Raw genomic sequence first — 11,408 nt, 5'->3', positions numbered from 1 at the left:
CCGAGGGCATGAGATCTTTAAAAGGCCCCTTTCTGCACACAATAATGGCTTACGGCCATACCACCCTGAACACGCCCGATCTCGTCCGATCTCGGAAGCTAAGCAGGGTCGGGCCTGGTTAGTACTTGGATGGGAGACCGCCTGGGAATACCAGGTGCTGTAAGCTTTTTCATTTTTTTCATCATATGCTTTTCTTTCATCATATAGAGACATATTCACATGTCCAAAAATTCAGCCAGAATCAATAATGTGGGGGAGCATTTGCTCCCCCACATTATGGCCGAGGGCATGAGATCTTTAAAAGGCCCCTTTCTGCACACAATAATGGCTTACGGCCATACCACCCTGAACACGCCCGATCTCGTCCGATCTCGGAAGCTAAGCAGGGTCGGGCCTGGTTAGTACTTGGATGGGAGACCGCCTGGGAATACCAGGTGCTGTAAGCTTTTTCATTTTTTTCATCATATGCTTTTCTTTCATCATATAGAGACATATTCACATGTCCAAAAATTCAGCCAGAATCAATAATGTGGGGGAGCATTTGCTCCCCCACATTATGGCCGAGGGCATGAGATCTTTAAAAGGCCCCTTTCTGCACACAATAATGGCTTACGGCCATACCACCCTGAACACGCCCGATCTCGTCCGATCTCGGAAGCTAAGCAGGGTCGGGCCTGGTTAGTACTTGGATGGGAGACCGCCTGGGAATACCAGGTGCTGTAAGCTTTTTCATTTTTTTCATCATATGCTTTTCTTTCATCATATAGAGACATATTCACATGTCCATAAATTCAGCCAGAATCAATAATGTGGGGGAGCATTTGCTCCCCCACATTATGGCCGAGGGCATGAGATCTTTAAAAGGCCCCTTTCTGCACAAAATAATGGCTTACGGCCATACCACCCTGAACACGCCCGATCTCGTCAGATCTCGGAAGCTAAGCAGGGTCGGGCTTGGTTCGTACTTGGATGGGAGACCGCCTGGGAATACCAGGTGCTGTAAGCTTTTTCATTTTTTTCATCATATGCTTTTCTTTCATCATATAGAGACATATTCACATGTCCAAAAATTCAGCCAGAATCAATAATGTGGGGGAGCATTTGCTCCCCCACATTATGGCCGAGGGCATGAGATCTTTAAAAGGCCCCTTTCTGCACACAATAATGGCTTACGGCCATACCACCCTGAACACGCCCGATCTCGTCCGATCTCGGAAGCTAAGCAGGGTCGGGCCTGGTTAGTACTTGGATGGGAGACCGCCTGGGAATACCAGGTGCTGTAAGCTTTTTCATTTTTTTCATCATATGCTTTTCTTTCATCATATAGAGACATATTCACATGTCCAAAAATTCAGCCAGAATCAATAATGTGGGGGAGCATTTGCTCCCCCACATTATGGCCGAGGGCATGAGATCTTTAAAAGGCCCCTTTCTGCACAACATAATGGCTTACGGCCATACCACCCTGAACACGCCCGATCTCGTCCGATCTCGGAAGCTAAGCAGGGTCGGGCCTGGTTAGTACTTGGATGGGAGACCGCCTGGGAATACCAGGTGCTGTAAGCTTTTTCATTTTTTTCATCATATGCTTTTCTTTCATCATATAGAGACATATTCACATGTCCATAAATTCAGCCAGAATCAATAATGTGGGGGAGCATTTGCTCCCCCACATTATGGCCGAGGGCATGAGATCTTTAAAAGGCCCCTTTCTGCACAAAATAATGGCTTACGGCCATACCACCCTGAACACGCCCGATCTCGTCAGATCTCGGAAGCTAAGCAGGGTCGGGCTTGGTTCGTACTTGGATGGGAGACCGCCTGGGAATACCAGGTGCTGTAAGCTTTTTCATTTTTTTCATCATATGCTTTTCTTTCATCATATAGAGACATATTCACATGTCCAAAAATTCAGCCAGAATCAATAATGTGGGGGAGCATTTGCTCCCCCACATTATGGCCGAGGGCATGAGATCTTTAAAAGGCCCCTTTCTGCACACAATAATGGCTTACGGCCATACCACCCTGAACACGCCCGATCTCGTCTGATCTCGGAAGCTAAGCAGGGTCGGGCCTGGTTAGTACTTGGATGGGAGACCGCCTGGGAATACCAGGTGCTGTAAGCTTTTTCATTTTTTTCATCATATAGAGACATATTCACATGTCCAAAAATTCAGCCAGAATCAATAATGTGGGGGAGCATTTGCTCCCCCACATTATGGCCGAGGGCATGAGATCTTTAAAAGGCCCCTTTCTGCACACAATAATGGCTTACGGCCATACCACCCTGAACACGCCCGATCTCGTCCGATCTCGGAAGCTAAGCAGGGTCGGGCCTGGTTAGTACTTGGATGGGAGACCGCCTGGGAATACCAGGTGCTGTAAGCTTTTTCATTTTTTTCATCATATGCTTTTCTTTCATCATATAGAGACATATTCACATGTCCAAAAATTCAGCCAGAATCAATAATGTGGGGGAGCATTTGCTCCCCCACATTATGGCCGAGGGCATGAGATCTTTAAAAGGCCCCTTTCTGCACACAATAATGGCTTACGGCCATACCACCCTGAACACGCCCGATCTCGTCCGATCTCGGAAGCTAAGCAGGGTCGGGCCTGGTTAGTACTTGGATGGGAGACCGCCTGGGAATACCAGGTGCTGTAAGCTTTTTCATTTTTTTCATCATATGCTTTTCTTTCATCATATAGAGACATATTCACATGTCCAAAAATTCAGCCAGAATCAATAATGTGGGGGAGCATTTGCTCCCCCACATTATGGCCGAGGGCATGAGATCTTTAAAAGGCCCCTTTCTGCACACAATAATGGCTTACGGCCATACCACCCTGAACACGCCCGATCTCGTCCGATCTCGGAAGCTAAGCAGGGTCGGGCCTGGTTAGTACTTGGATGGGAGACCGCCTGGGAATACCAGGTGCTGTAAGCTTTTTCATTTTTTTCATCATATGCTTTTCTTTCATCATATAGAGACATATTCACATGTCCATAAATTCAGCCAGAATCAATAATGTGGGGGAGCATTTGCTCCCCCACATTATGGCCGAGGGCATGAGATCTTTAAAAGGCCCCTTTCTGCACAAAATAATGGCTTACGGCCATACCACCCTGAACACGCCCGATCTCGTCAGATCTCGGAAGCTAAGCAGGGTCGGGCTTGGTTCGTACTTGGATGGGAGACCGCCTGGGAATACCAGGTGCTGTAAGCTTTTTCATTTTTTTCATCATATGCTTTTCTTTCATCATATAGAGACATATTCACATGTCCAAGAATTCAGCCAGAATCAATAATGTGGGGGAGCATTTGCTCCCCCACATTATGGCCGAGGGCATGAGATCTTTAAAAGGCCCCTTTCTGCACACAATAACGGCTTACGGCCATACCACCCTGAACACGCCCGATCTCGTCCGATCTCGGAAGCTAAGCAGGGTCGGGCCTGGTTAGTACTTGGATGGGAGACCGCCTGGGAATACCAGGTGCTGTAAGCTTTTTCATTTTTTTCATCATATGCTTTTCTTTCATCATATAGAGACATATTCACATGTCCAAAAATTCAGCCAGAATCAATAATGTGGGGGAGCATTTGCTCCCCCACATTATGGCCGAGGGCATGAGATCTTTAAAAGGCCCCTTTCTGCACAACATAATGGCTTACGGCCATACCACCCTGAACACGCCCGATCTCGGAAGCTAAGCAGGGTCGGGCCTGGTTCGTACTTGGATGGGAGACCGCCTGGGAATACCAGGTGCTGTAAGCTTTTTCATTTTTTTCATCATATGCTTTTCTTTCATCATATAGAGACATATTCACATGTCCAAAAATTCAGCCAGAATCAATAATGTGGGGGAGCATTTGCTCCCCCACATTATGGCCGAGGGCATGAGATCTTTAAAAGGCCCCTTTCTGCACACAATAATGGCTTACGGCCATACCACCCTGAACACGCCCGATCTCGTCCGATCTCGGAAGCTAAGCAGGGTCGGGCCTGGTTAGTACTTGGATGGGAGACCGCCTGGGAATACCAGGTGCTGTAAGCTTTTTCATTTTTTTCATCATATGCTTTTCTTTCATCATATAGAGACATATTCACATGTCCAAAAATTCAGCCAGAATCAATAATGTGGGGGAGCATTTGCTCCCCCACATTATGGCCGAGGGCATGAGATCTTTAAAAGGCCCCTTTCTGCACAATATAATGGCTTACAGCCATACCACCCTGAACACGCCCGATCTCGTCAGATCTCGGAAGCTAAGCAGGGTCGGGCCTGGTTAGTACTTGGATGGGAGACCGCCTGGGAATACCAGGTGCTGTAAGCTTTTTCATTTTTTTCATCATATGCTTTTCTTTCATCATATAGAGACATATTCACATGTCCAAAAATTCAGCCAGAATCAATAATGTGGGGGAGCATTTGCTCCCCCACATTATGGCCGAGGGCATGAGATCTTTAAAAGGCCCCTTTCTGCACACAATAATGGCTTACGGCCATACCACCCTGAACACGCCCGATCTCGTCCGATCTCGGAAGCTAAGCAGGGTCGGGCCTGGTTAGTACTTGGATGGGAGACCGCCTGGGAATACCAGGTGCTGTAAGCTTTTTCATTTTTTTCATCATATAGAGACATATTCACATGTCCAAAAATTCAGCCAGAATCAATAATGTGGGGGAGCATTTGCTCCCCCACATTATGGCCGAGGGCATGAGATCTTTAAAAGGCCCCTTTCTGCACACAATAATGGCTTACGGCCATACCACCCTGAACACGCCCGATCTCGTCCGATCTCGGAAGCTAAGCAGGGTCGGGCCTGGTTAGTACTTGGATGGGAGACCGCCTGGGAATACCAGGTGCTGTAAGCTTTTTCATTTTTTTCATCATATAGAGACATATTCACATGTCCAAAAATTCAGCCAGAATCAATAATGTGGGGGAGCATTTGCTCCCCCACATTATGGCCGAGGGCATGAGATCTTTAAAAGGCCCCTTTCTGCACAACATAATGGCTTACGGCCATACCACCCTGAACACGCCCGATCTCGGAAGCTAAGCAGGGTCGGGCCTGGTTAGTACTTGGATGGGAGACCGCCTGGGAATACCAGGTGCTGTAAGTTTTTTCATTTTTTTCATCATATGCTTTTCTTTCATCATATAGAGACATATTCACATGTCCAAAAATTCAGCCAGAATCAATAATGTGGGGGAGCATTTGCTCCCCCACATTATGGCCGAGGGCATGAGATCTTTAAAAGGCCCCTTTCTGCACACAATAATGGCTTACGGCCATACCACCCTGAACACGCCCGATCTCGTCCGATCTCGGAAGCTAAGCAGGGTCGGGCCTGGTTAGTACTTGGATGGGAGACCGCCTGGGAATACCAGGTGCTGTAAGCTTTTTCATTTTTTTCATCATATAGAGACATATTCACATGTCCAAAAATTCAGCCAGAATCAATAATGTGGGGGAGCATTTTCTCCCCCACATTATGGCCGAGGGCATGAGATCTTTAAAAGGCCCCTTTCTGCACACAATAATGGCTTACGGCCATACCACCCTGAACACGCCCGATCTCGGAAGCTAAGCAGGGTCGGGCCTGGTTAGTACTTGGATGGGAGACCGCCTGGGAATACCAGGTGCTGTAAGCTTTTTCATTTTTTTCATCATATGCTTTTCTTTCATCATATAGAGACATATTCACATGTCCAAAAATTCAGCCAGAATCAATAATGTGGGGGAGCATTTGCTCCCCCACATTGATGGGTGTTCACACCACCCTGAACACGCCCCGTTTACGGCAGAGACAGAGTGGAGCCCGGAGAGAGCAGACGTGCCAGAGAGAGCAGGAGTCCTTATTTTTCATTTTTGTTATATATGCCTTGTTTTGTTTAAAGTCCTCAGATCTTGAGTGATCGTCCCCCAGCAGTCACGGACTGTGAGGGGGATTGCTTTTCTTTTTTGCTTTTTTCTTACCTGTTTACCCCTTTTTTTGGGAAGACCTTTGATTTCTTAAATGTTTGCTAGCGGGCCGCTAGCAAGCACACACGGACGGATTACAAAGATGACAGGACAACGGACCGGAGAAAAGGAAAAAGAAATGGATAATGGACAAGAAAAAGGACAGACAAACACGGCATTGAAACAACGGAACGGATTAAACGACAACGAAAAGGACGACGGACAAAAAGGACTGATAAACATGGCAAACGAAACTAGGAATGGTATGGACAACGGAGAGAGAGGAAGAGAGAGGAGCAGTGAGCTGATTGCCCCAGCTGCGGACAATCAAGGACTGATTGGTGTGCAGAGTGTGAGAGGTGCAGAGGGAGCTGAGACAAGAGAGGCAAAAGTGGCCTACGAAAAAAAACTGACACTAAACATTGAAATGGTGGGGGAAAAAGTGCCTCTACAGCAGGTGATTAACAATTTAAAAATGATCTGCGGGGGCCTGCTGGCGTGCAGAACCGTCGGGCCGGAAAAACTGGAAGTAACAGTGAGCAACATCAAGGGAAAAGAAAGGCTGCTGGACGGCTTCAAAATTGGAGAGACAAGAGTTGTAGCCAGAGAACTAAACAATGACGAGCTGGTGGTGTCCTTTCTGAACCTGCCGGCCTACATCAGAAATCGTGTGGAAGCTGACGGGCTGGGGAGTGAACCCCACATCTCCGATTAAAAGAAGAATGTGGCCAGGGACAACAATAGCCGACGGAACAAGGTTTGTCCGGGTCCGGTTCAACGACCAGGTACAGTCGCTACCGTACTCCACAAAATTCAATACAGTGATGGGGAGCGAATTCTTCAGAGTCATTCATGACAGACAGCAAAAAGTGTGCAGGATGTGTATCCAGCCGGGACACATCCTGCGAGAGTGCCCGGAGTTCATGTGCCACAAATGTGGGGTGCAGGGACACTTTGCACGTGAGTGCAGCGCGAACCTGGCAAAATGTAAAAACTGTGGAAAAAGAGAAAATGACTGCGAGTGTGAAAATGAAAAGGAGAGCAGGAATGAGGCGGAGGAGGAGGTGTACAAGGACGCGGCAGAAGGAGAGGAGGAGGTGACTGGAGAAAGCGAGGAGGAGACCGGAGAGGAGGAGGGCAGCGGAGGAGAAATGGAGCAGAGCGGAGAGAGCGGAGGAGAGCAGGTGGCAGAGAACGAGTTGGAGACGCCGGAGCAGGCTGGAGGAGGGGGACAACAGAAGCAGCGGAAAACGAGCAAGAAAGCGAAAAAGGGAGACAGAACGGACGGAGAACCAGGGGTAAGCATGAGCACAAAGGGGAGGGAGGTGCCTGAGAGGGTGCCGGGGCAGGCGGGAGGGAGTAAAATCAGGGCAAACAACCTGACTAAAAGCGCCAGTCCAAACGAAACGGACAGCGAAATGGATGTTAGTGAACTGGCAAGCGCGCAAAAAAGACTGAGTTTGGGGCAACGAAAGAAGTTGGCTAAAAAATTAAAAAGTAAAGACAAATAATGGCTGGAAATAACCCTGGTAAATCCGTTTGTTTTTCTTTTTTTTCCTTTTTGATAATGGCCTTAATTTTATTTTCTATCAACGCCAATGGACTACGAAGCAAGGAAAAGAGACAATCCATGCTTTCCTGGCAAAATGACATCCTGTGTGTGCAGGAGACCAGGTGGGATGATTCCCTGGTAGAAGACATTAAAAAAGACTTTGTGGGCCAAATCTTTAGCTCCAATGGTACGCCAAGGGCGAGAGGAGTGGCGGTTCTAATCAAAACGGATCGGGTAACAGGGGTTAATTTGGTGTACGGGGATAAAGAGGGGAGAGTTATAGTTATAGACTGTATGTACGAAACAAAAAATTTAAGAATTATAAATATATATGCGCCGAACGGAGAAAAAGAAAGGAAAACGTTTTTTATAGAAATAAGCAAATGGTGGGAAGGAAACTGCGTGATAATCGGCGACTTCAATGTGGCAATGACGCCAACAGACGTATCAAAAAATAATGTGTTCAAGGGGGACGTAAGCAGAGGGGCACTGAAAGACCTAATAATAACCAAGCAGTGCTTAGACATATGGAGATTGCTGCACCCATGGGAAAGGGCTTACTCTAGAAGGCAAATCGTGCTAAACAGACTGAAACAATCAAGAATAGACCTCTCCCTGGTGACATGTGAGGTGGTGAAGTGGGTAAAAAGCGCTGAGTATAAAACCAATACGTGGAGCGATCACGCAGGAATGACAATCACATTTGGAAAAGAAACTGATTCACGTAAAGGAGGGATATGGTGCTTTAACGGAAGTCTGCTAGAAGATGATGCGTTTGTGAAAAGCATGAAAAAATTCTTGAATGATGTGGGATATGAGTGGGGGGAGAATGAAGATATGAATGTGTGGTGGGATGGGGTAAAAGTCAGAATCAAAAAAAAGTGCATTAACTATAGTAAGGAGAAAAAGTGGAGAGAAAATCAAATGGAAGAGAATCTAAGAAAACAACTAAGTGAGGAAATAACATTGCTCGACAGTGCAGATAATGCTTGCGCAGAAAAATACATACGCTTAAAAGAGCAGTTAAAAGCGTTCGAACTAAAAAAATGTAGGGGCGCAGCGATTAGGAGCAAAATACAATATTTGTATGAAGGGGAAAGGAGCACAGCCTTTTTCCTGGGTCTGGAGAAACAAAAGCAAATAAAAACAGAAATAAACGAATTAGTGAACGCAGCAGGGGAAAGGGTGACGGATAAAACTGAAATATTAAAAACGGTCAAAGGCTACTATGAAAGCCTGTTCACGAGACAGGAGTGTGATGGTGCGAGCGCGGACAGAGCTGTGGGTGCCTTAAAGAAGGAACTTAGCGACGAGGATAAAATATGGTGTGAAAGTGAGTTTACGGACGGAGAAATCAAAAGCGCTCTAGAGGGTTTAAACAGAAACAAAAGTCCTGGTAGCGATGGCCTAACTGCTGAATTTTATTTAGCTTTCAAAGAACAGCTAGTACCCATACTAGGCAAACTAAGTAAATATATTGAGAGAGTCAAATGCATACCGAAAAGCTTGGGGGAGGGGGTGGTTACTATTTTCTACAAAAACAAGGGGGACAATAAAAATCTGGACAACTACAGACCAATCAGTTTACTAAACACAGATTACAAAATCATAGCAAAAACAATAGCCAATAGAATCAGGGAAGTAATAGGAACTATCATAGAGCAAACACAATCATACAGCATACCAAACAGGGACATAGCAGACTCAATCATTTCAATAAAACAGACGGTCAGGGACATGGAAAGGGAGGGGGGGATATGGGAAGGGAACGTCTCTCCGCCAGTGGGCGTGGCTTCGGCGCATTCCATGGACACGCCCACAGCATCCCAGAGGAGAGAGAACAGCAACATTTTTCATGATTTTGAAGCTTAATTTTATAAACTTATAAGTTTTTTTCATTGCTGAAATTTGGCCTAGTGGTTAATAATACATTCATATTTTGTATAAAAAACAAAAAACTTTTTTTTTTTTGGTTTACAGGGGCTTTAATTCTTCTTACACTGCATTGTCATTTGTCTCACCTAACGTTCAAAATATTGTTTTATGGGCTGAAGTAGCGGACTCAGTTTTGCTGCTAGCGCGACAACATTTATATAATATGAATTGATAGTTTACAAAGAATCTGTTGATATCAAATATAACTTAGAGAAAAAAAGCCAAATAAGAAATAGATTTTTATTTCAGGCCCATGAAGGGCCCCCCTCCCCACTGGGGCCCTGGGTAGTCAGTTCCACTTTTCCCCCCACTACGATGCCCCTGATGGCAACACACAAGTCCTTTTAAAGTAGACAATCTCCACAGATATAGTATATTACAGTTGTTCATAGAATCGCATTACTTTTTTACATTATAGCATGTATTTTACTTACCATGTAAAACTGCAGATTAGGAACATTTTCACAACTCTTCTCTGTGTCTCCAACTGACAAAGTGAACTGAGCGGGAAACCTGGGCGGAGCTTGGATTAATTAACTCTCTGCAGAGTTGGACTACAGTTGACCAACACTAATGGATCAACACTTTAAAACAACCCCAACACTAAACACCATTTCAATCAGAATGAGTTAAAATCACACATTGGGAGTTAAAAAATCAACTCTGAAATGTTTAACCCTGAAATTTCAACTCTCCAATTTTTGCTGTGTACTGTCTACCTGTATGTGTGGGTCTGTGAAAGGAGGGATCCGGGAAAGGTTGGAGTCACCTATAATGAGTGTCTTCTTCCGGACCTCCAGCGACCATTCCTGTATCTTTCTGTTAGTGCGTGGGTGTGTGTGTGGTTCCGGCCTACTTGGGGAGCCATGTGCCGTCACAGAGGCCCTGGTGGTGTAAGAGATGGATATGTCAGATGTTGGGGTTGTTTTCAGCTTTCAGCAGAGGGGGACGACGAAGGTTAGGTTTAGGGGAGGGGTGGGGTGAGGTAGTAGGGGGAGGAGGAATCAAGGGAGAGGACGAAGAAGGGGGACAACAAGGGTTCAGGTTGGGGGGGGTAAGGTAGTAGGGAGGACAGGGGAGGAGGAGGAGGAGGAGGAGGAGGAGGGAGGGCAGGTAGCAGTAGGTAGGAGAGGAGGGCGAGGGAGGTTACAGTGGGTGGTAGATGGACCGGAAAAAGCATTTTAAGTTTCCATGGAGACAAACAGGTAGAGAGGCTGTAATAGGTCCATTTAATGAGTGAACATCAGTGATAAAAAAGCTGCTACAAGCTCAAACTGTTGATTTACATCTAAATGTATCTCTGAGTCATATTTCTATGGAATAAATCATTATCATATCATGATATTTAAATCTCTGATATAAAGGTGGTTCAAGCACCAAATCACATGAATTCCCCTCCAGTCAAAGGTCACTGAGATCTATGCTAAGCTAGTTATCTTTAGCAGTTGAACTGTTCTCATCCTGATCACATTTAGCTGTTGCTTCATTTAGTTGTGTAGAAAAACAGACTGAACACACAAGATGTGAGTTTATATAAAAAGGTAGTTTCTATTTACCGATAACAGCCAGGGGGAGATCAGTTAGCAGCTAAGCTAGCAGCTTTAGCTAAGGCTAACTGTGCTATGAGAGCAGCTAGCTTAGCCTTGATGAAACTTGAGGTGTGTAGCTTCAGATGTGTATTTTGCTGAATGAATGTGAGGCTGGCAGGTAGATGACAGATGACACAGTTAGAGTGCAGTCACTGCAGTTTGAGTCATAACACATTTAAAAAGCAGTTTTCACTGAAATGAAATTCTTCTCTGATCTGTTTATATAAAGTAAAGCAAATGTGACAAAGTCTGATTCAGAGCAGAACTCAGTTTAGATAAAATATGGCGTCACTGTGTTTAGTCTTTGTTGGCTCGTATGACAATAAAAACAACAACTCTTGAGACAGTAAACATCTGC

The 11,408-nt window shown here is 45.6% G+C and overlaps 18 non-coding genes and 3 pseudogenes across 18 annotated transcripts; all 21 read left to right on the top strand.

The window, feature by feature from the left end:
* The first annotated feature begins 47 nt into the window (after positions 1–47).
* LOC114918013 (5S ribosomal RNA) lies at positions 48–166 on the top strand. The gene has a single exon (XR_003806656.1). It is a non-coding gene; the product is annotated as a 5S ribosomal RNA (ribosomal RNA).
* Positions 167–327: 161 nt separating this feature from the next.
* LOC136178231 (5S ribosomal RNA) lies at positions 328–446 on the top strand. The gene has a single exon (XR_010665628.1). It is a non-coding gene; the product is annotated as a 5S ribosomal RNA (ribosomal RNA).
* Positions 447–607: 161 nt separating this feature from the next.
* Positions 608–726, top strand: LOC136178227 (5S ribosomal RNA). Its single transcript, XR_010665626.1, has one exon. It is a non-coding gene; the product is annotated as a 5S ribosomal RNA (ribosomal RNA).
* A 161-nt stretch (positions 727–887) lies between these two features.
* Positions 888–1,006, top strand: LOC136178195 (5S ribosomal RNA). Its single transcript, XR_010665590.1, has one exon. It is a non-coding gene; the product is annotated as a 5S ribosomal RNA (ribosomal RNA).
* A 161-nt stretch (positions 1,007–1,167) lies between these two features.
* Positions 1,168–1,286, top strand: LOC114918294 (5S ribosomal RNA). The gene has a single exon (XR_003806902.2). It is a non-coding gene; the product is annotated as a 5S ribosomal RNA (ribosomal RNA).
* Positions 1,287–1,447: 161 nt separating this feature from the next.
* LOC114918320 (5S ribosomal RNA) lies at positions 1,448–1,566 on the top strand. The gene has a single exon (XR_003806916.1). It is a non-coding gene; the product is annotated as a 5S ribosomal RNA (ribosomal RNA).
* Positions 1,567–1,727: 161 nt separating this feature from the next.
* LOC114918311 (5S ribosomal RNA) lies at positions 1,728–1,846 on the top strand. The gene has a single exon (XR_003806915.2). It is a non-coding gene; the product is annotated as a 5S ribosomal RNA (ribosomal RNA).
* A 161-nt stretch (positions 1,847–2,007) lies between these two features.
* Positions 2,008–2,126, top strand: LOC114918293 (5S ribosomal RNA). The gene has a single exon (XR_003806901.2). It is a non-coding gene; the product is annotated as a 5S ribosomal RNA (ribosomal RNA).
* Positions 2,127–2,269: 143 nt separating this feature from the next.
* Positions 2,270–2,388, top strand: LOC114918292 (5S ribosomal RNA). Its single transcript, XR_003806900.2, has one exon. It is a non-coding gene; the product is annotated as a 5S ribosomal RNA (ribosomal RNA).
* Positions 2,389–2,549: 161 nt separating this feature from the next.
* On the top strand, positions 2,550–2,668 carry LOC114921136 (5S ribosomal RNA). Its single transcript, XR_010665615.1, has one exon. It is a non-coding gene; the product is annotated as a 5S ribosomal RNA (ribosomal RNA).
* Positions 2,669–2,829: 161 nt separating this feature from the next.
* On the top strand, positions 2,830–2,948 carry LOC114921133 (5S ribosomal RNA). Its single transcript, XR_003809428.2, has one exon. It is a non-coding gene; the product is annotated as a 5S ribosomal RNA (ribosomal RNA).
* Positions 2,949–3,109: 161 nt separating this feature from the next.
* On the top strand, positions 3,110–3,228 carry LOC114921137 (5S ribosomal RNA). Its single transcript, XR_010665589.1, has one exon. It is a non-coding gene; the product is annotated as a 5S ribosomal RNA (ribosomal RNA).
* A 161-nt stretch (positions 3,229–3,389) lies between these two features.
* LOC136178207 (5S ribosomal RNA) lies at positions 3,390–3,508 on the top strand. Its single transcript, XR_010665603.1, has one exon. It is a non-coding gene; the product is annotated as a 5S ribosomal RNA (ribosomal RNA).
* A 161-nt stretch (positions 3,509–3,669) lies between these two features.
* On the top strand, positions 3,670–3,778 carry LOC114921135 (5S ribosomal RNA; annotated as a pseudogene).
* Positions 3,779–3,939: 161 nt separating this feature from the next.
* On the top strand, positions 3,940–4,058 carry LOC136178202 (5S ribosomal RNA). Its single transcript, XR_010665598.1, has one exon. It is a non-coding gene; the product is annotated as a 5S ribosomal RNA (ribosomal RNA).
* Positions 4,059–4,219: 161 nt separating this feature from the next.
* Positions 4,220–4,338, top strand: LOC114921138 (5S ribosomal RNA). Its single transcript, XR_003809429.2, has one exon. It is a non-coding gene; the product is annotated as a 5S ribosomal RNA (ribosomal RNA).
* A 161-nt stretch (positions 4,339–4,499) lies between these two features.
* On the top strand, positions 4,500–4,618 carry LOC114921140 (5S ribosomal RNA). The gene has a single exon (XR_003809431.2). It is a non-coding gene; the product is annotated as a 5S ribosomal RNA (ribosomal RNA).
* A 143-nt stretch (positions 4,619–4,761) lies between these two features.
* LOC114921131 (5S ribosomal RNA) lies at positions 4,762–4,880 on the top strand. The gene has a single exon (XR_003809427.1). It is a non-coding gene; the product is annotated as a 5S ribosomal RNA (ribosomal RNA).
* A 143-nt stretch (positions 4,881–5,023) lies between these two features.
* LOC114921139 (5S ribosomal RNA) lies at positions 5,024–5,132 on the top strand (annotated as a pseudogene).
* Positions 5,133–5,293: 161 nt separating this feature from the next.
* On the top strand, positions 5,294–5,412 carry LOC114921141 (5S ribosomal RNA). The gene has a single exon (XR_003809432.2). It is a non-coding gene; the product is annotated as a 5S ribosomal RNA (ribosomal RNA).
* A 143-nt stretch (positions 5,413–5,555) lies between these two features.
* On the top strand, positions 5,556–5,664 carry LOC114921132 (5S ribosomal RNA; annotated as a pseudogene).
* Positions 5,665–11,408: the final 5,744 nt, after the last annotated feature.

This window comes from Labrus bergylta, chromosome 24, assembly GCF_963930695.1.
Source record: "Labrus bergylta chromosome 24, fLabBer1.1, whole genome shotgun sequence".
NCBI lineage: Eukaryota > Metazoa > Chordata > Actinopteri > Labriformes > Labridae > Labrus > Labrus bergylta.
This window is presented reverse-complemented; position numbering and strand designations above follow the sequence as displayed.